Below are 25,244 nucleotides of genomic sequence, written 5' to 3'. Positions count from 1 at the left end.
GTGGACAGGCTCTGTGCAGCATCCACAATGTAGTTCTACCAGTTTGTCTCAGACTTAGCTAGTCTTGCTCTTACAATCTGGAGTTCTCAGCTTTGTACCTTGCTGCTCATGTACCTTGGTCCCAGGTTGCAGTATACTTGTTTGCCCAGTCCTTGTGCTCTGTGAAGCTGGTATCCATTCCACACACTCTCCTGAATCTACTGTGCTTGTAGTACTTGTTTCTATTCCTAAATATCTGCTAGAATCACCATGCAGTTTACCCTGTCAGACTGTCAAGTCTTTCCATCAGTCAGACCCTTCCTTACCTGATGCTCTAAAAATATCCCGAATTTCACAATGGCTTGTACTGACTACTGGTCTGAAAGTTCTGCTTTGGAAATTGAATCTTTGATGAACTGCTGCAAGCAGCTTTTTGTAAGTCACCCCATATGTTTTTAACAACACTACCCACAGAGTAGTTAAAGTACAATTCCACATCCATTCCAGCTAACCTGAATCAGGGCTGCTATTGCCCATCCATGCTCCAGTGTTTCCTTAATACAAGCAATGGTTTGTATCTGACCCTTGAATAGCATAGTTCAGGGACGTAAACTGGATCAAAGTTAACACCAAAAAAAACTAAGTTTTCACCATCCCCTGGACCAATTTTTTGGAAGGCTGGATGAGCACCACTGGAGCACAATAAAGGAGATGAAGGACTGTGATCAGGAGCTGTAGGAGGCAGAGTTGATGCAGCCACAGTTTAGGTCAGATTATACTACCACAGAATCACAGATTTTCTCACTGGTTTTTACCCTTGTGTGTTCACAATGTAAGAAGCACTAAAAGTCGCCAAAGATTTGATGGTAGGGAAGTAATCAGATTATTTGGGTAAGGAAGCTCAAACACAACCAGAATTAGAGATTATAATTATTAGGTGCATGTATGGCATGATTGAATTTTCAAGATTAAGAGATCAATACTGATCTGAGTCTTTAATTCAGTCTGGTAGTAAAATTAAAATCAAGAAGATATTAACATAATTCCTAGAAAGACAGTGGGAGTTATTTCCACTACTGAGTTGAGTCCTAAGTATTTTCTGGACTTCTTGTTTTTGTCAGCACGCAAGGGTGTGAATAACTAATGTTAAAACCACTGTATCAGTGCTTTTAATCCCATTGTCCATGGTTCCATCAGGGTCCACTGACTTCTAAGCAGTCTGCAAAAGATAAACAAAAACACAAAAACGCTGCCAGGAGACTTAAATTCACAACATGGTGGTCAAGCACTTCTTTGGAAAATGGCCCCTGTTCCAGATAATTTCTGCAAATGAGAAACCTGAACAGCAGGGAAGAAATTATCAGTTGCAGATCACTATCATGTGTCCAACCTCAGGCTGTTAGGGATGTGTGGGAATCAATCCCATCTGATAGCAATTTAGGCACCATTATAAATGAGTTGTTTCTGTAAAGGTCCTTGAGAATGGATGACTGCATCACAAAAAACAGCTTTACATTTTGGATTAAATGGATTGATGATGGTAATCCCAACAGAAAAAAAGAGGAAAACTGCAATCGGAGCTCAGCAAGCCTTTCAGTTCTGGAATTGATCCATTGGTTGTGAGAATGGTGGGAGAGGTTTGAATCGGTCATGAGTTTTCTGTAAAAAGAGGATTCAACTTAACTCTTCATCAACATTAAGCTTTGTTTGAGAATTAAGGCTGCAAAAGTTAAGCTGTTTTAGAAGGTCTCCAGTTCTAGAAATGTGCTCCTACCTTTCTTCTTATATTTGGAATTGCTAATTTATCCAGCATAAAAAATGCACACAGAAATTCGGCCTTCAAGATTAGGAGTCTGATCAGTGCTTTTTAAAAGCCCTGAAAGCAATGGCTTTGTTTATCTCCAGAAGTCCAAGAATAAGCTGATATTGCTATTTTTAATCTACCCGGAAATATGCAAAGAAGAGAGCTTAATTGCAAACAGACCAAACCTTATATAGGAAATGGGTAAGTCTCTCAGGGCCACCTAAAACGTGAATGTCTGAAATTAAATTCATATACTCTTCTCCCTTGCTCCCTGAAGCACGTACTCTTGGAATGAAAGGGAAGGCTTTGGGCTAGCATCATATCCCAGTAGTTTCTATCCATTATAACACTCTGGCTATCTTAATATTCAATTAACAGATGTTTCCCAGCATGTATGAGCTCAAGGTGACTAGCTGTATGTCTTTGTAATGAAACCATTAAAGAGAAGAGAGAAAAATTAGAAAAATAATTGCTGTTTCTTGGATCGTAGTGTGGTTGCCAAAGAAAAACGAAACAGGAGTATTGTGATTCCAAAATTTCACCTACACTTTTCTCAAGAAAGGGTTACCACACCCAGCCAACAAAAAACAGTAGTCTCACTTAATGAACACGGTTCCCATCATCTGCCCAATGATTCTGAAATCAGGGTTATCGTTTTTCCAGCCTCCAAACATTACACTCTGTAACAGGTAATGTATAGAGTCCTAAGGTAGACCAGGTGCAAATGGCTTCACTAAAAATTTCACCCACCCATGGAAAAAGAGGGAATGACATTTTCTCTGTGTAGGCACAACAGCAAACACTGATTGCCAGTGCCATTTTAGTGTTAGCTGTTCCCCTAGCTGTTGTATTGAGCACACCTTGTGCTCTGTGTGTGCCCTACACTGTATCATGGAGCTTGAATAAAACACTGCCCCAATCTGTGTGTTTTATCAAGTCTGGAAGCAAATCCATCCGAAAGCTCCTCAGATGACCCTGCATGGTGTCCACTTTCTCCAGTACAAAAAACTTTGTGATGCCCCATGCCTCTGCTGTGTTCTCTGGGCCACGGTGTTTTTTGAATCTGAATCGCAGCCTCCATGTTCTTATAACTGGGGTCTTGTAACTGAAAGGGTCTGGGTAAAATCCTAAATGCTGAGTGGCCTGCTGAAAAGAGTGCACACAGGGGACCCAAGAGCTGTAGATTTATTGCCTGTAAACCAAAAATCGTATTGAAGAAAGTAGAGATAAAAATAGATGGGGAGCTTGGGGACCAGAAAGGCAGCCAGTGGAGATTAGATGCACTGCTGGTTGACTCATCCAGCTTGTTTTATTGTAGCACATTTCCAATAACAACTGTATTATTTCAGCTTTTGTGCAGTGTGCAGACATTTGTTTTGCATTGAAGGTTTTTCACATAAATGTGCTCCATTTTTCATTTCTTCTTGTATTTCCCAGTGTTTCTACTGGCAATTACCAATGGGAGAGTTGATGGCTTCAAAAGGAAATTGGCCAACTTCTCAGCTGGTATAAATCAGCAACACCCCTTGGTATTTAATAGAGCTGAGCAGCTTTATACAAGTTGAATCTGCACCAACTGTTCTTTTAAAACATGTCCCACCTTATAAAGAGTTCTCTTCAGTAGTGGATTCTGAAATTAATGAGAAGCATTGAACAAACTGCCTCACGGACTGTGCACAATGCACAACTTGGCAGCATCTGCTTTCTAATGTGCGGCTCTGCTCAGCCTAGGGGACTTGGTTGTGAGGGATGCCAATGAGTAACGATGCCTGTTGTGTCCTGTCTGCTGGCCCTGGCCTGTGAGCCACTGCCTTGCAGAAGATGGACACACAGCCCATCCACTCCCTGCTAGCTCAATGTTTTGCAGTGCTGTTAGCCTTTTCTTCACTGCAATTCATTAAAAACCCTTCTGTGCTCACGTGGGAGTGGCTGTGAGGAACAGATACCATGAAAATATGGGGAATATGCATCAGGCTTTGTTAGCTGTTTGCAGCTTGCATCATGACTTGGACAGTACTGTCCTGCCAACCCGGGCTTCGTTTAGAGGCAGAGGAGTTCTGTAGAAATGGGTTTGAAAATAGCCACAGGGAAGGAGGAGAAGCATTTACCTCAAATGATATGAGATCAGCTGGATCTACATGTGTGGTGCAGGCTGGGCATTTGTTACAACATGGTGCCCTTTTGCAGCTCATAGAGCATGTGCAGACTGAAAGAACACTTTGGGTTCTGTGCAGCTTTTCAGAAAAGCCCATTTAAGTTGATTTCATGAGGTAGAACCTAATGATCAGGTGGGCTACTTCCTATTCGTGTTTCTAAATCTCTCATCAGCTGTTGAGCAAGCTAGCCTCTGCCATGTTGACAATTGAGAATTAGATGGCTGTATATTTTTACTGGGATTTTGCTGTGGTTTAACTTGAGATGTTTATTTGCACTGATGTCGCCTCCATTGGTTTCTCTACACAAATGACACAACAAGTTCTGTACCGTGTTGCTGTGCTAAACAGAGAAAATGCCTTTATCTCTTTCATTCTTTTCATAGTATTATGGAAGTGGGAAGGAAAATCTGTCAAAATGTGACTTTGTTTCATCAGAATCTGCTCCCTTATAGTGGAAGCTCTATGATAAGAAGCTTTTTCAGGACCAGTTTGTGAGTAGTGTGTGTAAATTTCAGCCCACTCTTACAATGGACATACACAGATCCTTTCAAAACCCCAATTTTAAGACTCAGTTATCTGTATAGCCAAAAAAAAAAGGTTAAGTTGATCCTGTAGATTGATCCAGTCTATTTCTATCAATGTATATGAATAAAGCTACTTTATAAGTAAGAATGCAGAAAATGGCTTTGAGGTTTTTTTCCTCTAAACTTTTCAGGCTTATGAATTTCTCATGACAGTCATTGCAGGAATAAATGATGAGGTAACATCAGCTTTGTGTAGGTTTGAGATAAATTTGGATCCAAACTAAATGAAGACCTTGGTAGAGGTAGAGTTAGGAAATAAGTGTGTGGGAAAATTGGACTGAGAGAGAAGGCAGCAGAGAAAAGGAAGCCACAGTACAAATTAAAGATTGCAAGTAACAGGGCTGGATGCCAAGAGTCTCAGAAAAGAAAAGAAAAAAAAAAATTCTTGATTAGCTCAACTGTTTGCTTTACTATATAAAAAACTGACCTCCTTGAGGAGCATGGAGCCCCGGCCTCCTGGGAGTCTGAGTACGTGTGAGTGAGCTGCTGCCTCTCTGAGGGCAGCACAAGTCTTCTGCCTCATGGATTTCCAGGTGCAAATGCTTCATCTGGCAGGAGCTCTGCCCACATCAAGCCAACAGTGTCTTAATGTTTTATGCAACCTGGCATTATACATTTTCCTTTTCCCAAACTGCTGCAATAATTCCAGTTCCATCAGCTATATGCGAGCGTGTGTGTTGAAGGGAACTGCCGTCTCTCCAAGTAGCTGTAACATGTGGGCCGAGTGTGGCTTGAAACACTAAAATGTTTCAAGAGCACAGATGAAGGACAGAGCTGGTGGGACAAGCCCATGCCTCCAGCCAAGCTCAGACCACAATTCTTGCTGCCCTCAGCTCCTGGACACTGCCTTCATTGTGAGTCCCCACTCCATAAGGAATATCCCCATCCTCCATCCTCATGTTCTGTGCCCTGTGTAGGAGGTGCTGTAGAGCAGAAAACCACTGACTAGACCTGAAACATACCACCTTAATGCAAATTCTCATTAAAGTCATCATTAATGAGCTGCTGTTTCAAATACTGATATTACTGCCATTCTTCTCCTGAGCCATTCAGGATGCCATCTCTAAGTTGAATCATTGCTGCAAAGTGGGAAATTTAACAGCTACACGGATTATGCTTGAGGACCTGACGCTTGTGTGGGTGTGCTTTTCACACCTGCTGATACTTTTTGATTGTGAGTTGTTCCATGCTAGACACACTGTCAAAGAGGAGCTATCACAGACAAAGCTGCTCCAAGAGTACAGAGGGGAAAGAGTTATTTATGGAAACCTTTTGTCAGCATGTCCCTCACTGTTACTCACAAAATAGTTACTTGCTGTCTAAATGCCCGTCTTCCTCTACTCTATAACAACAAAAAAGGAGTTATATAAAAGAGATTGGCTCATGCAACTACCCTATATAATTCAATTAAATAATATAAAGGCTGCAAAAGAAGACAATCTTTTTAACAGGAGAGGATGAAAGAATTGCATGGCTTCTTTGTAATGAAATAGGATCAAAACAACTGATACTTAACATTTGTTAAAGCTTCTAGAAATGAACATTTCTAAACCCCTCTATTATGGGAGAATATTATAATCCCAGTTTTAGAGATGGGGAAACAAAGATGATGTTGTACTTACAACGCCTCTTGAAGACACACAGACATAGAGTTCAGTTCCTGAAGAAAAATGTGTATCCAGGCTTCAGACTATACCTCACTATCAAGAGCTCAGAAATTCTGCTTTTTCTTGTACATCTGCAAGCACTTGGGCATATAGTAAGAGGCTTTTTTCTATAAAGCAAAGCTTCTCACCTACACTGCAGCTATCATTTGTTGTGGCAGAGAATGCTCTGTTTGACCTTCAAAACGCACAGGGTTGCATGGTGTGCAAAACATGCGTGTCTTAAATTGTTGTCACTGTCCTTGGCCAAGTACATTAAAAAAGGCGGGGAAGGTCAGGTGGAAGTGGTTAGCAGGGGTCTTGAGAGTGACATCTCTGGACATGTGAGATTCACTGTGCTTTACCGTGTATTCCAGCATCCTCTCTGAGGAATGAAACAGAGTTTAAGCCCAAGTGATATCAAATCCCTCAAGCAAGCTTAACTCAGGAATGTGAGAGCACAATACCAACAGCAGGAGAGTGTCACCAAGAGAAAGATACAGTATTGCCTGGTTTCTGTTCATACTGCACTGTTTATCTAAGAATCTCCAAAGTCTTCAGGAATGCCAATGAACTCTAAATACTCCTTGCTGCACGGCTGGGTGCTTCTGTCTGCATGTTACAGGTGAAGCAGCAAGGGCACAGGAGGCCATGTGGCCGGCATGTAACAAGTTACATTTTGGGTGAAGCTACATCATGCAGTTAGAAAGTGCCTAATTTAGATGTCATCTGACATCTAGTTTCAGTAATGCTCCCCTGGTCAAAGACAGTCCAGTCCTTTTGATCTCCTAGGTAACACACTCCTTTTAGTAATTTTTGCAGGATTCAACAAAAGGGGAGAGAAAATCTCCAAACCGTCTTGTAAGTTGAAATTGTTGAGATATAGTTTGGTTGTTTCTGATGATGAGGTGAGATTTTCCAGAGTCAGGAGAGCATCAGAGCAGAAAACGAGGGCAGCTGGGAGCCTAAACGCAGGGCACCTGTCATGCTACAGAACACAGTGCCTAGGACCCACTACTAATGGGTAAATTATACCCAGAATTCAAATCCATACTCATGCCATTTGTTAACCAGACAAAGAGAAATGGAACCTGAACACTTCCTGAGCATGAGCAGGCTGTACACACGGGAGAAATTTCCATCATAAGTGTTTTTTATTCTGCAAGTTTTTTTGAACGTGTCAGACTGCTGTTCTGGCACAGAGTGATGACATTTGGAATTGCAGTGTGATTGGCATAAACCAGGAAAACAAAATACGAGTGACATGAGTTTGTACATAAGTAGAGTGAATTAAATTGATCCTGTGTAGTGTTTTCATCTCAAAGTACTTGAGAAGTTTGTTTATAAATTGATTGTTTCGCCATGGCTCAAATGCTCTGGGCTGAAATGCAGTTGTCATCATTGCACATCCAGTGCTTAGGCTAGTTATGAAGGATTTTCTTTATTATGCATCTGATTTCATCCAGCTGTTCATAATAAAATGAGAACTTTGTAGCACCTCAGACAGATTCTCAGACTGGAAGGGACAGTTGTCATTGTCACAAGTCCTAAAGTTACTGAATTTTCCAAGACAAAATTCAGACAAGTTGTGCTGATATGCAATTGCAAACAGTTGCAACCAACATCACATAAACTGTGTTCAGTGAATCCTGAGGACTTGGCAGTTGCTCTTACATCTGTGGAGCTGGAATTGGAATTTCACAGCTACAATTGTCAGGGAGGCAAGTTATGTTTTCTAAGTTTTTTGTGCCTTGGCTGTTTCTTCAGTCTTCTTCAAGACCCCCATGATTTTGATGACACCATGTCAGGTAATGAAAGACTGCAAGAATGAAAAGAGTTTGCATTTTTGTTTTGGGGTTTTTGTCAGTGCTTGACTGACTTCATATGTTCCATATGATATGCTGATACAGTAGACCTAAAATCAGATCACAGCCTAATGCCACACTTTCTTTTGAGTAGTAACAAATTTTTTTGGCACTACTTCCTACTATCTTATTGATTAGAAGTAATAGAACTAGAGTGGTAGAGCAAATCTTATTTCACTGAAGACTCCTCACACTTTTTCCTGCTATATTGTCAGTTCTTGTTTACCTCAGCAGGTACAGGATGTGTGGTAGTGATAAGCTTGATATACCCTGCCACCTGTTTAGTTGTACTACTTTGTAGTAAGATTACCTCAGGGAAGTACAAATAAGCATCAAGAGAGGTTATATAATTTTTCCTAGCCAGGGTAGCAGTCATACTTCACCCAAAGTCAGTAACAAAGACTGAGAATACTCTCAGTGACAGGCTTATATACTTTCCACTGGGTCTTATCACCATCACAAGTAAAAATTTTAAGCATACATCACATACAAAATCTAGCTCTGGACTTTGCATCATTGCTTTTTTCATCAAATGCTCTAGGGATTGGGTTTGAACCTACCAAATCCCTCCCAATCTGCAAATCATAAATTTATAACTGAAGCAAATAAATCCATGTATTCATGAGGAGAGGGGGCTTTTCCAGGCCATTTTGGCAGTTGCAGTAAGTGGGTTATGGTCAGTTTTCTAAAACAGTCTTCTCATAAAAGACAAAAAAAGAGGACAGGAAACTTTTTACATGGACAAGTACCAAATCCTTCTTTTTTATCAGAATGCATTGACACTCTACTTTTGTTAGCATTCATTGCACAGAAGTTCGTGATCTCCAGTTTTGAACATATAGCTGCAAGAGGGTTAGGCTAGTTATTTTCTGGAGACAGCTCTGTCTCATGTAGTTTTAAGATACCTTAGGGTTGCATCCCCTTCATCCTTCAGTCTCTGGAATTGTTAAACTTTGTAGTCAAAGTTTACTGCCAATATTGTTGCAGCAGTGCCTTGGTGTTCTCAGGTCATGCAGCCAGGTTACACACACATCTCCCATTCCAATGAATCCTGGTGACCACCACTTCTGCACCATGTCTAGCTCCTCTGTAACTTTGCTGTATAGCTTGGCCAGGATTTTAGAGCTGCTGTGGGAAATTAACTTTTTTTCTTCCTAACCCAGTTTAAGTTTTTTTTAGGACAGATCTGAAGACTTTAACTGTGTTATTCTGTTAGGTTTTTTTGCTGATCTTCACATCATCTGATACATGTAAATGCTGAAAACTTGGTACATCATCAAACATCTGCTATATTTTTGGAGAAATGTCTCTAGTTTGGTGAAACAATTTAAATCACTAGAATTGTGATTTTCAATTTGCACAAAATGCATGCTCTGTTTTTTAAGGGATTCTGCCAGACCCTGCTGACACATGAAGCATAAGAAAATATTTGGCATCAGCCACTTCCCCAGAGATTTTTCCTCTTGTAGGTAGTGGAAAATGATCTCTCTGTACACATGTATTCAATTCTTTTAAGTCTGTTCATAAGCAAAGGTTCCGTCTCTTTTTTTAGCATACCCATTCTGATGGTTCCTCTGTGCAGTTTATGGTAATGAATATATTCACCTCCTTTTTTAGCCTCTGCTACAGGCTCAGGAAGCCATGCCAGCATTGCAGATTACAGAACAGCCCTCAAACTCTCCTTCGGTGACTTGATACCCCAGCTTTCCAAAGGGCCCTTAGAGAAGGCTAAAGAATGGCTCCCACTTCTTGTAGATCATGTTCTTTGAGGCTATTGTTTATCTGTCTGGTTGAGTTTTAACCTCCTTGCAGGAATAAAGCCACCACTACCAGTCTGAAGTTTGACCTGTTGCCACACAGGCTCCGGCAGCAGCGCCCACCCTCCGGCCAGGAAATGCCACGTTTGCTTTAGCGAGACTGTGGGAGAACTTGACAGCTCAGACAGCTCAGTTTGCCCACTGTGCCCCCACACAGGGCTCAGTACCACTGTTCTTCCATCTCCATCTGCCATCTGGAGATGGTAGGCATCTCCAAAGGATAACAAGACCCTGCTCCCATAGATACTCTATCAACTATATGTCCAACACCGCTAGTACTGAGGAGGAGCTCGGGGTTTCTGTGCACTGCCTTGCACCTGCCGTGGAGCTTGGATGCACAGTTCCTCTTCCAGTTCAGGGGAGGTTCAGGTCCTGGCCTATCTGCTGTTACCTAGGAAGCTCAACAAAGCAGACTTAGAAAGCAGGCCAAATGCAAACAACATTTAAAACTCTATGGCCCCTTACTAATGGGACTGTGCTGCGTCAAATCTCATAGCTCACACTTAACAGCCATGTCATTATGGAGTATGGGCACACCACTACTAAGGAGAGAGCGAGGAAAAGTAATAAAAAAGACAAAATGCAAAAGGCTAAGGAGGCCCCTGGTTTCCTTAATGGAATTAGTCCTTCCTTTATGAATTCTAGGGTTAAATGCTATAAATGTGATTCACATACTCCCTCCCCTCACTAGAGCAGAAAGATCTGCTAGACACATGTTCAGAGCAGAACGGGGGAAGATATGACGTGACTCAAGAGCCTGGAAGGCTAAAAGGAGTAGATGAGGGAGAGCTCTGCAGCCCTTGATCTTTTTAAGATTTACTGCCTTTGCCTCTTGCAAAGATTTTTTTTTTTTTCCTGGAAAATTCTAGCTTCTAGCAATTTAAAAAAAAAAATAAATTGGCTGGGGCCAATAAACAAGATCTTTGAAGGGGGAAGGAAGCCAAGAGAAAGTCAGGCCCCCATTAGTCACGCAGCTGCATTTCCTGTCACAAAGGACCCCAGTTGAGTAATCACTCAAAATATGCTTGTTATTTTTTCCTATTTTATTTCAACTTTCAGCCTGCCAATGTCTACTGCAAGGAAAAAATAAACCAAGAATAAGTCTTTTCGTTTCAGAGGGGAAAACAATGCACTTGTTATGCACTTATCAGACACTGATTTACATTCTTTTTCCTTTTCTTTAATTTTCATAGCCTAAAAAAGCTTCAGTGATATGAGAGAAGTGTTGGTAGGGCACAATGGGTCTGAAACAGTCCTGGTGTTTTCAGGGCATGTAATTTCAGCAGAAGTGTGGGTTCCAAAGTTCCTGGGCTGCATTTCCAGCTGCTATCGCTGATTCACAGTACGACCTTGACTGAGTCATGTATTCATTTATCTATAATTTATTATGAAACATAAAGATGATAACAGATTTTGCATAACTGATTTGTTGGGCTTCATTAATGGTGCTTATAAGTAATGTTAGGTCCTCTGATGAAAGTTTTGTTGAAGTATTTGTTTGAAGAAAAATGCAGTCAAGACTGAAAAGAAATAAACTTGTAATTTAAAGCATTGCTATTACTAGATTTTAAAAGTACTTACCCAAAAAGTGGTGGAAATAAGAGCAATTCTATGAAATAGAAGGAGGAAAATCTTGCTGACACTGTCTTTTGAGACACTCAGAGGAAGAAAAATACAGCACAAGGGACAACCCCTTTCACAGTGCTGAAAGAGATTGATTATACCAGCTCCCCACCCCTGCCTCTAGATCCTGGATTAGAAAATGCTGGCTGTGGTCAGTCTGGTGATAACTTCTAAAAAAAGTCACAGATACACGACAGAAGTAAAGCTGAAAAACCTCTGCTTTCTTTTATCAGCAAGCACAACTGCAAAATATGAAACTCTGCCCTTAATTTACTCAAAAGTAATGAGTGTGGTGACCAGGCCACCTATAAAGAAGGGCCATAAGCACGCTTCAGGGCACATAACAGTTTGTAACTTACATTCTTGATGGCATACCTGAGTATATGGCTCTGTGAAAATGATTGCAAAGGGATTGCAAATTTCTGTTTGGATTTCTGTCTGAGAGTAGATGATTGTAGTTTATGCTACATAATAATGTGACTTTGAATACTGTACAAAAAAATGAAGCTTAGATTGCTTACATTTGCATGTAAGCGACTGGTAATGTCATATAATTCTCTAATTTGCACACATTTGATAATGTTTTCAAACCACAGCTTATGAGCAGATGTGATTTACACAGCAATATAAATCACAGCTTCCTAATCCTAGTTAAAGGGTATAAACTCAAACAAATGTGAGGTTTACACCAATTTGGTTTAAGAGAGACTTTGAAAGGCTGTTTACCTCTACGTTTAAAAGCAATTCAGAACGATAATTTATGCATGTTTACACTGAATGGAAAAGTAAAAATCTTCTGAGTCATGACTCAAATGTGAAAAATTCCAGTCTAGATTACCTTTCTAAATTTTGCTCAGCTGTTGTCTTCTCTAATAGCAGGCAAGGCAAGGTGTGTTCCGCAATGGGAACACAAGTGTACACTCCTGCTCTGTGGTCAGAGCTAGCATGAGGGAGTAGGGGCTGTCTGCTACTCTCACACCACATGACTTTCACTGCTGCATGTGCCAGTCTACTGGATCCCCACATCATATGACATGCTATTCAACAGCAATAGGCTTGTGTCCTAAAACTATCTCTGTCATGATGATAAAGGCAATTTCCACTGATTACTGATACCTACATAGATTTTAAGTCATATACTGGTAGGTATGAATGAATGGAAATTATTTGTTTACAAGGTCAGTATAAACTTTGTACTTTTCTCTTTATGACTGCCAAGGTATGTGATAATATTTCCTATACCAGTGTTGTAGATATGTATTGGTATCAATCAAAACAGTATCTAATACATCAGATGGTGTAAATAATAACCACCAATTAAATGAATTATACTGGTAAATATATAGGGTAGCAACTAAAACTTTTCTCATTACTTACCTGGTTATCCTAGGAATTTGTGTGGCTCTGTAGCCATGGTATTTGAGTATCCCCAAACCTCTGAATCTGTGATGTACCTATTATCTCCTTGCAGGTCTGATGTGTATTAGTATAATTAGCCCTGTATAGGTGTGCCACTAAAGTCCTAAGATGAATGACTGACTCAGAATTATCTCAGAAGTCTATGACCTCTTGATTCACCTGCTGGCTGTGAAAAATAACTCTCCTTGCATAGATGGGAAACTGAGTCATTAAGAACTAAAGTTACATGCCCATAAATACATAGATAGCAACAGAAACAGAATCAGAACTCATGATGTACAGATCCTCAGTCCCTGCCTACTTGCATTAAGTTGCTCTCTCTCCTGTCTTCAGTGAACTGATCATCTTTGGTAAAATAGCCAGCAGTTGTTGCTCTTTCCAGTGCAGTGCTTCTGTGATGTGTGTAGACTTAGAAATCACTGCTTATCAGAAAGTTAAATTAATCAGGTAACAGCTCAGTTGCTTAGTGCATTGACAATTGAATTTATCAGCCCTTCTACTGAACTGCTGCATGAATTTGGGCAATTACTTCACATGCTGCCATTTTTCTAATTTAATATAGGAATAATAATATTCTTGGACATACAGGCACAAAAATCACTGTATAGTGCTGCTCTGTTTCTCATTGAAGACATTAGAATGAGAAAAGGGAAGGGACACAGAGAATAATAAGTTTTCCCATTTAGTTGAATGAAGTTTCTATGACACAACTCAAAAATCTCTTGAAACAGAAATGGTTGGTAAGAACATTTTAGTTTTAAGTTTTACCAGCAGACATGTTATTCCAGGGCAGTTTTGCTTCTTTGGAGAGTATAGCCTCTGCAGCTGTGGTTTAGAGGTCCTGCACCCTTTGCTAGCCAGCACAGGATGGAGCTTTCTGGGTGTGTCTCAGGGTTGTTTTTCTTTTTCTCGAAATACAGTATAGGAGTGTGGAATTTGGCTATATGTAGCAGACATGTAACTTCTTTTTGGCAGCAAAACTGACTATGAAAGGGTTAACCTGACTAATGGCAACACTTCTGTAAAATTGAGGGAGGTGGAATGTAAGTCTCAAGTCTTAATAAAATGCAGGTGTTTTATTGTTAGGTTTAAAATGTCTTAAGACTTCAGCAAGCATTTGAAAACAAGGGGGGAAATGTGCTATTGAATAAGAAACTTGGAAAGACAACAACAGGCAGTACAAGGCATCTACAGAGAATTCAACTTTCACTGGCTAAGGCCTGCCTTAAAGTTCACAGAGTGAAAACAAAACATAAGTATTAACTGAATAAAACCTCTCACACCACGCATCTGACTTCCGAGGTATTACACCTGGGATTAACTTTTGACATTCTCCTTTCCACCATTGTGACTTCACTGTCTTACTGGCTCCATGCAGAATATTTATACTCATTTTGCAATCTTTCTTCTTTCTCACTTTGTTTGGGGTGTTGATGGGGTGACAAGGTAGTATGAGCACTTCATTCACACTGTACAGATAGCTCTGCTAAATCATTTGCAACTGCTTTTGTGTCATTCAAACTTTTTTTGTGTTGAGGGGAACCAAACTACTTTTAGAACAAACTAATAAAAAGAAGTTGCAAAGAAATCACCAATCACTATCTTCTTCTCTTTCAATTCCCTCTTCTTATCACAAGAAGTGAGCATTTGTCAGTAAACTGCACTGCTTAGGTCACAGAGTAGAGGGATTGCACTGAACTTTGATCTCTAACTTCAAGTTCTTAATGTATTTGGAGAATTAACGTAGGTACAACTTTCTAAAGGGAAATGGAACCTGAAGAACCAGAGAAGACTAAACATATGATTTCCCAAAATTACTGCACCAACATCCCTATGGGCCTTAATTGGTGTGAGTATTTTTGGGACCTGTGTGGTGAAAACAGTAACTAATTACTGTCCATAAAAACTCAGCCCTGGGAGAAAATCAGGCATTGATTTTCCTGGTTTTAGACTTGGTGATGTAAACAAGCTTACTACTAGTAGAGGAAAAGGGCAGAAATAGTCCTTGGAGTACCTGATAGGATGGAAAACAAGAGTAACTTGGGTTTTGATGCAGGAGTTTCACAGCTGCAATATACTAGGGAACAGAAAGAGAAGCAACAGTGAAGACTGACAGGTGAGATATAAACAATACTAAACAAAAAATGTAAGTGACATATAGAAAAGTCTCAAAAAATATAAGTGACATATAGAAAGGCTATGGCAATGAACAAAAATTAAGCTGATGGAGCAGTGGAACTAATAAACCTGAGAACCTGCCAGGTCTTGTTTTACATGGAGTAGAGGGCTCAGGACAGCTTGAGTAAATAATTCAGGATCAACAAAAATCAAACCCCTCCATTATCAGAGTAGGAAACTGAAAAAAGGCCAGGCTGTGTGCCTTCTACGCTCCACTGCCCTGCATCCTTGCTACAGTCACTGGCCATCCAAACTGACAGACTGGAATACAGGCATCAGACAGGCATGGCAGAGATGAAGGAGGGGGAAGTGTAGATCTTTCTTCACCCAAGTTTCAGAATAAACCTTTTTCACTCTCAGCCATCATCAAATTAGGTGTATTTTTAAGAGGCATTTTCTGAAGATGCAGTGGAAACACACTACAGCTTAAGAGAGGGGGGAAAGTAGAAATCTTCATTAAGAGTATCTCAAAACTCTTGGTAAGAATCTTCAAGTTGGCCTAAACGTGCTCAGGATCATACCCTTGAGGAAAGAAGTATTTGTCAGCATTTGTTAGCTGCTCACAATTTTAGATCTTCTCTGGCCTTCTCATTTCCTCCTTTGCTTTGTAAGACTGCTTTCATCCCACTCCTACTCTTTTTTTGCAAATGCCAGTTCCTGTTTCTAATGTCAGCAGTTCTCAATCTTCTCAGATAACCCTGTTGTTGTTTGTGCCTTGCTACGTGAGGGAAGCAACCCATGCTTTCTGTTCCCTCCAAAAAAGTCACTGCTGCTGTAGCTCCAGAAAACCTAACCCAGCCCCTGCTCTACCCAACTTCTGCCCAAATCCAGCATGTCAGACTGCAAAAACTGTGCATGCCTCTGGTCTCTGTGTGGGGAAATAACCAAAATCAGTGTTTGAAGCATGGTTCTTTATTCTCCATCAAACTGGCCTTTATTTTTTCTTTCTAGCCTTACAATTATTCTTGAATTTTCTGATTTATATTGTCTCTGAGAGACACTAAAATGTAATGGATGGATTTGCAATAAATTATGTGCAGCTCTGCCAAAGTGGTTTTAAATTAGTTTGTATCAACTCTGAAATAATAGTGATGTCAGTCATTGAAAAACTCAAGACAAGTACTTTATACTAGTACTAAATATTAGCAATAACCATTAGTGTTAGGCTTCTTAGTTATCTTTGCAGATACAGCTAACTATTCCATATCATACAAGAGAAAGATTCTTCCTCTAAATACTTTATGTGCTGTAAAATTGTGTTTTATTTGACTCAAAGAACTAACCAATAACCTTTGTATCCTGTCTCTTATTCCTCCATCTTTGCATGATGAAGTTTCCCTTCCAAATTTCATTTGCCTCATGTATATTTATTTTAAATGCCTGAAATGGAAACCAATTTCTTCACAGCTTTCTTTTATACATAAGAAAAATGTAGTTAACTACTTGTAAAAGAAGCGAAGATTCCCATATAAAGTAATAACAATAACAATAATAATTTCATTCTGGAGGGTAGCATCAAGAGTGAGATTGTGCTGATGGCACAGACAACAGGAAATATTAATATCAGAATATCAAAGAAGACCAAAATCTTTGCTTTTGTGCTGCTTTTCCAATAGCATTTAGTGTATTTTAAGAAATGGTTAAGGATATTTTTAATCTTAGTCTTCAGTTTTTGTAAGTGGAGCAAAGAAGTGTCTCCCCTAGTTTATTTTTTTTTTCTTTTAGCCAAGTCTAAAACATCTCAGCATTGTACCTTTCACAGGTAACCTGTCGCTTCTTAATGAGAGAAAACCTGAAGTGCTTGCATGCAGAGCAGCAGGACCTGATGCCCTTCATTTCACAATAGCTTAGAAAAAGACTTAAATGGCAATGGTGCAGATGCCTCCACCCAAGCCAGGGCTCAGAAGGGATAGGTACAAGTAAGTACAGAACTGTTTGCTTTCCCTTTCCCTTGCTTTACTGTGGGATAACCGCAAACATTTAATTAAAGCTATTGTATGCATGCTTAACTTGGAGATATCCTTGAAACCGTTACACAGGAGCACCAAAGAAAATACAAGGGAGTCACTGAAGGAAAATACAAATGAATTAGAAAAGCATAGCAACCAGAGAATACATTTCCCATAATACAACAGTCAAAGGTCATGAGATCACAGATGCTCAGTTGCTCATGCATATCATCTATTCTCTCCACTTGCATGCTTGCTCCAGAGAGGGCAAAGATTTAATGAGGATGGGGCTAGCTTTAGCAGTTCTCACCCTTCCTCACACCCTACATCTCAAAGAGCACTGAAAGCCTCTTTGAAGTCGGAATAGACACACATTGAACTGTCCCAATGCACACATACAATCTGGAATTTTCTCATCAGGTACAAAAACACAAGGTGACTGTTCTCTTCCGGCTGCCCTGGAGGTGAACAAAGCTCTCGAATCAAAGATGTACTGAATTGAGGAGTCGAAAGAAGTTTCTCTATTGCATCTGTCTTTTCGACCTGCAGTAGCAGCCCTTCTCAGTCTCACAGTTTCTATTAGTCAGTTCTTTTTTCCCAGCTCCTCAAGAAGAAATCCTGCTCAGACAAAACAGCACTCTATTTACAGGAAGCTTGACAAGGTCAAAAAGTGACTGTAAAACCGATCTCTTGTTAAAACACATACAGTATCTGCTCTAATGTAGATAAAGCTAGGATTCAGCAATCTCCGATTTGCTATCAAGGCCTTGAAGGTGATCTCAGAGTCAGATTTGTTAAACTTGGTGACATTGTGTTATCACTTAGCAGAGCTAACTCAGTTGCTCCAAGTCCCACTTAATCTATGCAGCTCACTACCCACAGTTTCTGACCTACTTAGTCACTTCCTGTGTTTGATTTTAGTCTTAAAGCCTCTTTTCTGTGTTGGCATGTGACTGCCATTTAATCTTAATCAAACTTCCTTGGACTTTCATTACTGTCAAGTACAGCTTCTCTCACCATAATTCCCGCCCTTCTGAGTGCAAGAAAACTGATTTACAGCCAACAGTCTGCCACTTTCCTTACATTCTATGTTCATCTTTGCTTTGTTTTTCTTCCCATATGAGTCACTTCTTCCCCCTCTTTGGCACATCATGCTACACTTTGTTTCCCTCAATCTGTCAGTGGCTGAGATGCTGCCCTCCATACCTTTACTGCAGAGATCTGGTGAGTATTACAGTGTATGCCCAGCTACCGTGTGCAGATTCAGAAAAAGTTAAACATAAAGAAATTGAATTGGCCACACGCTACTTCAGAAAGTCAGCTTGTTTAATACACTTTTGCTTCTGACCAGAAATGATGACCAACTCAGTTCCCTTATGCCTTGCTTAAGAGCTCCTTATGCAAAACATGTTAAATCTATGCCTCCCCACCTAGCATCTCCCCTGTTACTTCAGGGCACTTCCTAACTTTAGAGATGTTAGTCTTACCAGTTTAAGGACTTTCCCAGTTCTCACTGGTTCTATATGCTGCAGTAATGTGCCTTTGAAACAGACTCCTTCAGCCAGTTTCCTTCCATGACCAGAATCCAATCTAAAGATGTTAATACAATTCCATGGTGACTTTTGCCTGCACAGGGGTACTTCTGAACTGATGGGGTCTGTTGATTTTCGAGATTCTTTTACCAGGACAGAGAAGTTCAAAGATGTGGCATGATGCTCTTAGTGGGCCAATGCTCTTTGAATGTCACATACAAAACATTTACTGGCCATGTCATCTGCATGTAACATGTAGGAGAGATTTGTTCAATCCCCTCTCACATGTATGCTCTTTCCTGACTTTTTTCAATATGCCCAGTTCTGCTTTGCTCTCTTCCTCCTACTTCTGTGCTCATCAGCACTCATTCACTTTGGGATCTTCTTGTTATTAACATCTGGATGTTGTGTGACCCATCACTGCGTGCAGCCTTGCCCTCTTAGGAGGCAGAAAATTCCATACATTTTGGAAGGACAAATTAGCTACAGGCTATTCTTACTAAGCCTCTCCTTCAGCTTATCTCAAATTGTATTTTTGAACTGCAGTCACTACACACTGTAAGTTGAAAACAACCACTTGAGCCCTTTCCAGCAAGGCTTTGATACTATGCATGGAGGAGAGATAAGCAGCACATTGAAGTTGTGGTATCGCTGTAGCTGAGGGCAAGGAGTGAATGGAAACATACCCTCCTTCTGGCACTGCCTGGCTCTGGATGAGGGGAGAGGAACGAACTGAGCAGCTTGGGTTCACACGCATGGCGGGAGCCAGCGGCCTCTCAGCTGATGACAGATTAGACTGAGGGCCTGGTTAGTGGGATGACTGTGATTAGGCTTCAGCAACATCTGTCTCTAGCACTAAAGGAAGCACTGCTGTGGGCTGTGATTTTCTCAGCAAACTGTAATTATACCAGGAACCTCATTCCTGCTGTTTTTCTCAACAACTTAAGTGCAAAAAAAAAAAATGTGAGTAAGGGTGCAGGAAAGCTGAAACTGTGAAAGGAGCAGGAAAGAGGCACCTGTTTATTTTTGTTCAGCTCATTCCAATTATTTTCTCTCAGTTTCTTAGTTTGTATGAATCACAGACTGTTTTCTCCTGGAAGTCAGTGCCAAGGTTTAATTACCTGAAGTTGGCCTGCCATCCACCTGAAGTTGCTAGCACACTTCCTCTCTGTCCACTTATGACTCATGGCATCTTAGACAAGTGTGGTGGCACTTGCAGAAGGTGTCATACCAACCTTTCCTTGGCAGTGCCACCTCTTTCCTCCCATAGGGACAGCAGTATCGAGTGCTGGTCTCTGATGACAGCTGTTCTCAGGGCATTCCCAGAGAGGTATGGCCTGGGCAGAACTGTGGGATATGGGAGATTTCTCAGGGTGAGTTTAAACCTTACTCCCAAAGATCCTGTCTACACTAGGATTTAAGGGTTTGAACATGAAAAGTGTTAGGTTGTATGTACTAACTCTCTGTTTTAAAAGATACAGACAAGACAGTAGAAGTTTGATCTCCCAGTAACACATGGGAAGTTTTGCCAAAATAACGATGTCAAAAAAGAGCAGGATTTCCTTGCAAGATTTCTCTGCAAGAAATTATAAAGTTTTCAGAAAAAGTTTTTGAAAAGTTCTCAGAAAAAAAAATTTTTTTGTGCAGTTGTAACTCCATGGTAGCTCATATGCCATTCAGAATATAAGAAGAAACAGATATTTTTTTAATGTATGTGTGGGAGAGGAGGAGAAATATCTGAGAGGTTGCCATCCAATATTTAAGATGTAGGCAAGGTCAAAATTATTCAAACTAATCTATGTACTTATATCTTAACTTTTCTCATAGCATTAATGCAACTTTTAGTATACTTTGAAAGCAAGAGTGTCTTGTCTATGTTAAGCAATTTTATATCAACACCATACTCATCTAGAAGAAAGCAGTATTGTTCCTTACCAGCATGTCTGCCCTTCATCCTGCAGCACATCTGGCAGCACAGCCAGGGATGAGAGTGTGGCAGCAGGAACTCGACCCTTGGGTCTGAAAGCACTGGGAAGGCTGAACACTGGCAAGCAGATCCCTATCTCCAGAGCCAAGCCTCTGCAGGCTGGTGACACCTCTGGAGTAGTCTGGAATTGGTTCAAATGGCTGTGGACAAGGAGGAGAGAGGAAAGGTTAGAAGGAAAATGGAAAAAAATGCCTCTTGCACATTTCACTTTCTTTTCCATCTGTTTGTGTGCTGTTGCTGTGAGCTATTAAACAGCTGCAGTGCTCTCTCCCAGAAGAGACTGTGGTTCAGTGGAGATGGAGAATGATCCCTATAGCTTAGCGCATTGGGAGCCCCCTGGAATGGAAGGGACCATAGGAGTAATGTTTCTCTGACTGACAATTCTACTAAATACATTTGGGAATTCAGCCCTTGGGGCAGGAGGTAGCCAGAGATGCTGTTCTGGCTCCTCAGACCTGAGACTCCTGGCAGGCAGTGGGTACTGCTGGGTACTTCTGACTCATTGTCAAACTAGGTGAGTCCCTCTTGTTTCTTGCCTTCCAAGCAGAACCTCCCAACTCCCCTGAACTGGTTCCAGAATTTAAGGAGAGCAGATTACTCAAGCAAAAGGTGTTTGCAGACTTTGAGACTGTAGCTTGGGGAGATAAAGGTAGAGAGGGAGGACCAGGAGAAGGTGGAGTGGGTGTACAGTGAGTGCCAAGGCCTGAGTGAAAGAGCAGTTTTTTTTGCATCCATTCAGACGCTTGGCAATTTCCTGCATTGTTCCTGCAATCAGCATGCTCCACCTGCTTTTACTTAACCATTTCCTGTTTATGGCTTCCAAAAACTTTCTGGTGAAATCACTAATCTGCCACAAGATCAGTCTTTATGGTCCCTTTGGGCAGGCTTCACTCACTTTTTTTTCTCTGTCTTCAGTACACACATCTTTCAGACTGAGGCACTGTGTTCTGTGTGTGCATGTCTGCATGTGTGTGTGCTTGCAGTCAGTAGCTATGTCAGGAAACTATGTGCTTGCTCATGAGTTCTTTCTCTTAACATATGGCCTTTTTTTTCCTTCTAATGCTTGCTGGTTTTTGCAAATTTGAGCAAAGAAACAAACAGTAGCACTGAGGGCTGGTGCCTCTTTCTGCAGAACAGAGGGCTCCAGGTATTTAGAGGAAGGACTCTCCCCATTGCTTTCAAGTATCTAAGTGCTCTCCCACCATTGAGGAATTTGTTCTCTGCATAGCTTGCCCATGCTTCAAATTGCTTTCTAGATTTGGAAACAGTAGGCACTAGTCTGCTGTTCAGTTTCTCAGATGTGCAAGGCAAGGTGTGAGGAGAAGGAAGGGTAAACCAAAGAAAAATAAATCTTTCTTACAGAGATGGCTCCCACAAGCCCATCATACACTTAGTCATGTCTTACAGAAATCACTAGAAATGCCTGCACACTTCAAGTCTACTCTCCTTAGCCATATTGCAGATAGCACTACAGCCACCACTGAAATAAAATGTATTTTGTTTTGTCACTGCTTTTCCTGTTTGTTTACTCTTTTTGTTTCTCTTCTGAAGCAGTGAAAATAGATTCTTAAGCTTCCTCTCTGATTCTCATGCTCTTGCACAGTGCTGCAATGTTTGGGTTGCGGTGAGCACTGCAGGGGAATGTTCTCTTCTTAAAATAAATCATGGAAACATTTCTGTTGGAAGCAGGGCTTGTAGAAGTTTACTTTTTTTAAAAAAAGAAGAATGTCAGGCCAGCTTTAGCCTGGCATTATATCCCTTTAGAGGGAACAGACGTCTGATGCATGTCAGTGTATATGTACTGACATGCATATATATATATATATATATATATATAAAAATATATATATATGTTTGGTTTATTTATATGTATATATGTGTGTGTATTTATATATATATGTATGTTATATATGTTATATATGCTTACTCTGTCAGTTTAGGCATAGAAGGAATTGATCTACAGTGTGCACCAGCACTGCTACTGAGCTGTTTCACACTTTGGAAATGAAGTTGATGCACTCACTTGTTTCTGGATATTTTAACAAGAACACTAAACCCCCACTCCCCATTTTAACTGTAATATAAACATGCAGCAGTATCTCTTTTGTATGGGTTATAAGGGATGACCCTTATAACCATCACTGATGATGGTAGCTGTCTGCTGTAGGCAGAGCACAACCCCACTTAGAGTTTGCTGAAGTATCCTTCAAGCTGTTTGTTAGCAGCTTTTGAACTTCCATCAGGGAAAGGAAGCAGTTGTTTTCTGCATAGAAGTCTCTTTCAGATTAACCCAAGTATGTAAAATGGTTACTTTGGTTCCCATCCAGCACAATTCATTTAATATTTTGTGTTAGGGTGCTTGTCATCGGTGGCATTTGCCCAGGGTGAGTCACACCCCACCAATGATCTGAGAGAGTCCTCAAATCTTTCTCATTTTCATTTTACAGGGTACAGCCCTGGTAAATTCATTATCATATTGGACCTCACAGCACTTTATAGAGCAGCTCCTTTTCTTCTAACCAGATTTCAGCCCAAGAGGCAACTACTTCCAAAAGAGATTCTCTGGTTCAGTGTCCACCTTTGTTTTCCAAATGTTTCTTTCACCACAGTGTTTTCTGCTTACACTGTAAATTTGGGTGCACTCAAGATATTTTTGCCTTCTTCCTCCACCCCAGAACTGAAGGAAAGCTGAACTGTATGAAAATGAAGTGAGAACTGAGACCCTCAAGGAAAATGGCAGGAGGTGTAGAGGACCACGCAAGACTCTTTCCAGGAAATGGGCAGAAGGTTCATCACATGAGTCACTGTAACCTTAGATGACTAAATTCTTGAAGAATAAACTGTCAGGAATATGATACTGCTCAGGACAGTTCCGGAGGGAGACGAAACCTTCTTAAATAGCTGTTGTTTGGTTTTTCGTACGTGATTCATTCCCGAGGAAATTGCTGAGTCTCTGGCCAGGAACAGGGGAAAGTGCATGCAGTGCCAGCCCTCCTCAGTGGAGACAGCAGGCAAGGAATGCTGGGGTGCACATCCCACTGCTCTTGGCACCAGCTATCTTGCCCAAGGAGCTGAGAAGGAATCAGGAGCACTCCATGGCTGTCCTGCCCAAGTGAATAGAATAAAACAGGATCACTAGTGCTCATCTGCCAACTGAATCAATTCACAGCATTCACACAGTTTTTGTGTACCAGCAGATATGAGACCAGGAGGAAATGAAGGTATTCAAACTCTAATTCCAGCTTCTTTTAAAAAGTTTTCTTGCTCTACCTGCTCCAACCAGTTAACCAAGCTCTAGCAATAAAATTGGCCCAAAGCTGTGAATTTGGATTTCAGAGGTGGTCTTAAGATTTTAAGCCAGTAACAATAGAAGCAGTCAGATGCCCCCCAGAGCTACGTCCAGGGGAGCCAAACTAGCATTAACAGCACTGGGAAATGTTTGCAGTAGTATCTTGAGTGTAGAAAAACCCCAGTGTTCCAGCACGCTGCTGTCAGTTCCCGTCTTGATGAGTTTCACCCAAGCATTTAACATTTTGGCATTAGTTCTGTGTCTCATAATGCCATTTATGTAATGATTGCTCATTTGGTTCCCATTAAAATAATGGTATTTCTTCTGCAAACCACTGCTTGTAAAAATCAAGCCACCCAGTTTCTCTTTAGATTGTAATAAAATAAATAAATAGTAGGATACACACTATAATTCTCAGAAAATGGAGGGGTTTTCTTACCCCTCTTCAGCATACAAAGTTCAGACATTGGAATTAGGAATGGGAAAGATCTGTTAAGGGTTGATGAATCCATCTCCTGCAAAAACACAGTGTAGTTACTCCCCAGCAGATGTTCCTCAGGTACTATATTGATAAAAGAGTCTACAGCTCTCCATAGTCATGGGGAGAGAGTAATTTCTCTCTTAAAACTGGAGAAATGGAAGGTGTAGTTTTCTCAGGTCATCACAGTGCCACTATACTCTATACTTTGAGACAGTATAGAATGATTCCTTATATTGTATATACCAGCACTTTGAGGAATTCAGTTTCAAATGTCTCAAACAATGGGGGTTTCACCGCTTCCTGTGGGAGCCTGCTTTGCAGCCTAACTCATTTCACCATCTGGAGCGTTTTCCTGAGTGTCTGCTCACTTTAAATTTTCTTTGAATTGTGTACCCACTATTTCTTCTTAAAGGTAATTTGCCAAAAGTTTCTGTTGTGTGAAATTCACATTCTTTTTTATTTTTAATGAGTATTGAGAAAACTCTGAAAGATTAATGACTTCTTCTCTATGCTTTTTCTTCCTCAGAAATAATAATAAGTAATTAATAATATATTGCTGCTTTTTTAGCTGTTCTTCTCAGCAATTTACAAGGAAGATCAACATTGTTGTACTCTTTTTACAGATGAGAAAAATTGAAGCCCAGGGCAGGAAACAACTTGCCTGAGATCATTCAATGAGCCCATAGCAAGACTTGGATTTTTAAGCAGTCTCCACAGTACTGCCCTACTTTTTTCTTACTTTTTTATTTTTTTGGCCCAGTCTAGTTCCCTTTGGCTTTGTTGGAGTACCTAGGAAGGACAAACTTTCCATGAACTTTATTCAGAGTTGCAATATTGTAACTGAAAGTTCAGCTTGTTGAATATTTAACAGTTACTATCTTTCCAGTGTGTTGGTCAAGCATCCTAATTAAGCAGTGATAAATAAAACCAACAAAGCA

At 40.5% G+C, this 25,244-nt stretch overlaps 1 protein-coding gene and 1 long non-coding RNA gene across 3 annotated transcripts in view; one reads left to right on the top strand and one right to left on the bottom strand.

Moving 5' to 3' along the window:
• The window catches only part of LOC117244534, a 92,066-nt gene extending 85,667 nt beyond the window's left edge, over nt 1-6,399 (bottom strand). Inside the window, exon 1 of the long non-coding RNA XR_004497840.1 lies at nt 6,146-6,399. This is a non-coding gene — a long non-coding RNA (uncharacterized LOC117244534). The remainder of the gene's footprint in view (nt 1-6,145) is intronic.
• RAD51B (RAD51 paralog B) overlaps nt 1-25,244 on the top strand; it is a 366,995-nt gene that overhangs the window by 329,652 nt on the left and 12,099 nt on the right. The gene's annotated exons all lie outside the window — the stretch shown is intronic.

This window comes from Parus major, chromosome 5 (assembly GCF_001522545.3).
Source record: "Parus major isolate Abel chromosome 5, Parus_major1.1, whole genome shotgun sequence".
In the NCBI taxonomy this organism is placed as follows: domain Eukaryota; kingdom Metazoa; phylum Chordata; class Aves; order Passeriformes; family Paridae; genus Parus; species Parus major.
The sequence above is the reverse complement of the archived record's forward strand: the minus strand, read 5'-3'. Positions and strand labels throughout refer to the sequence as shown.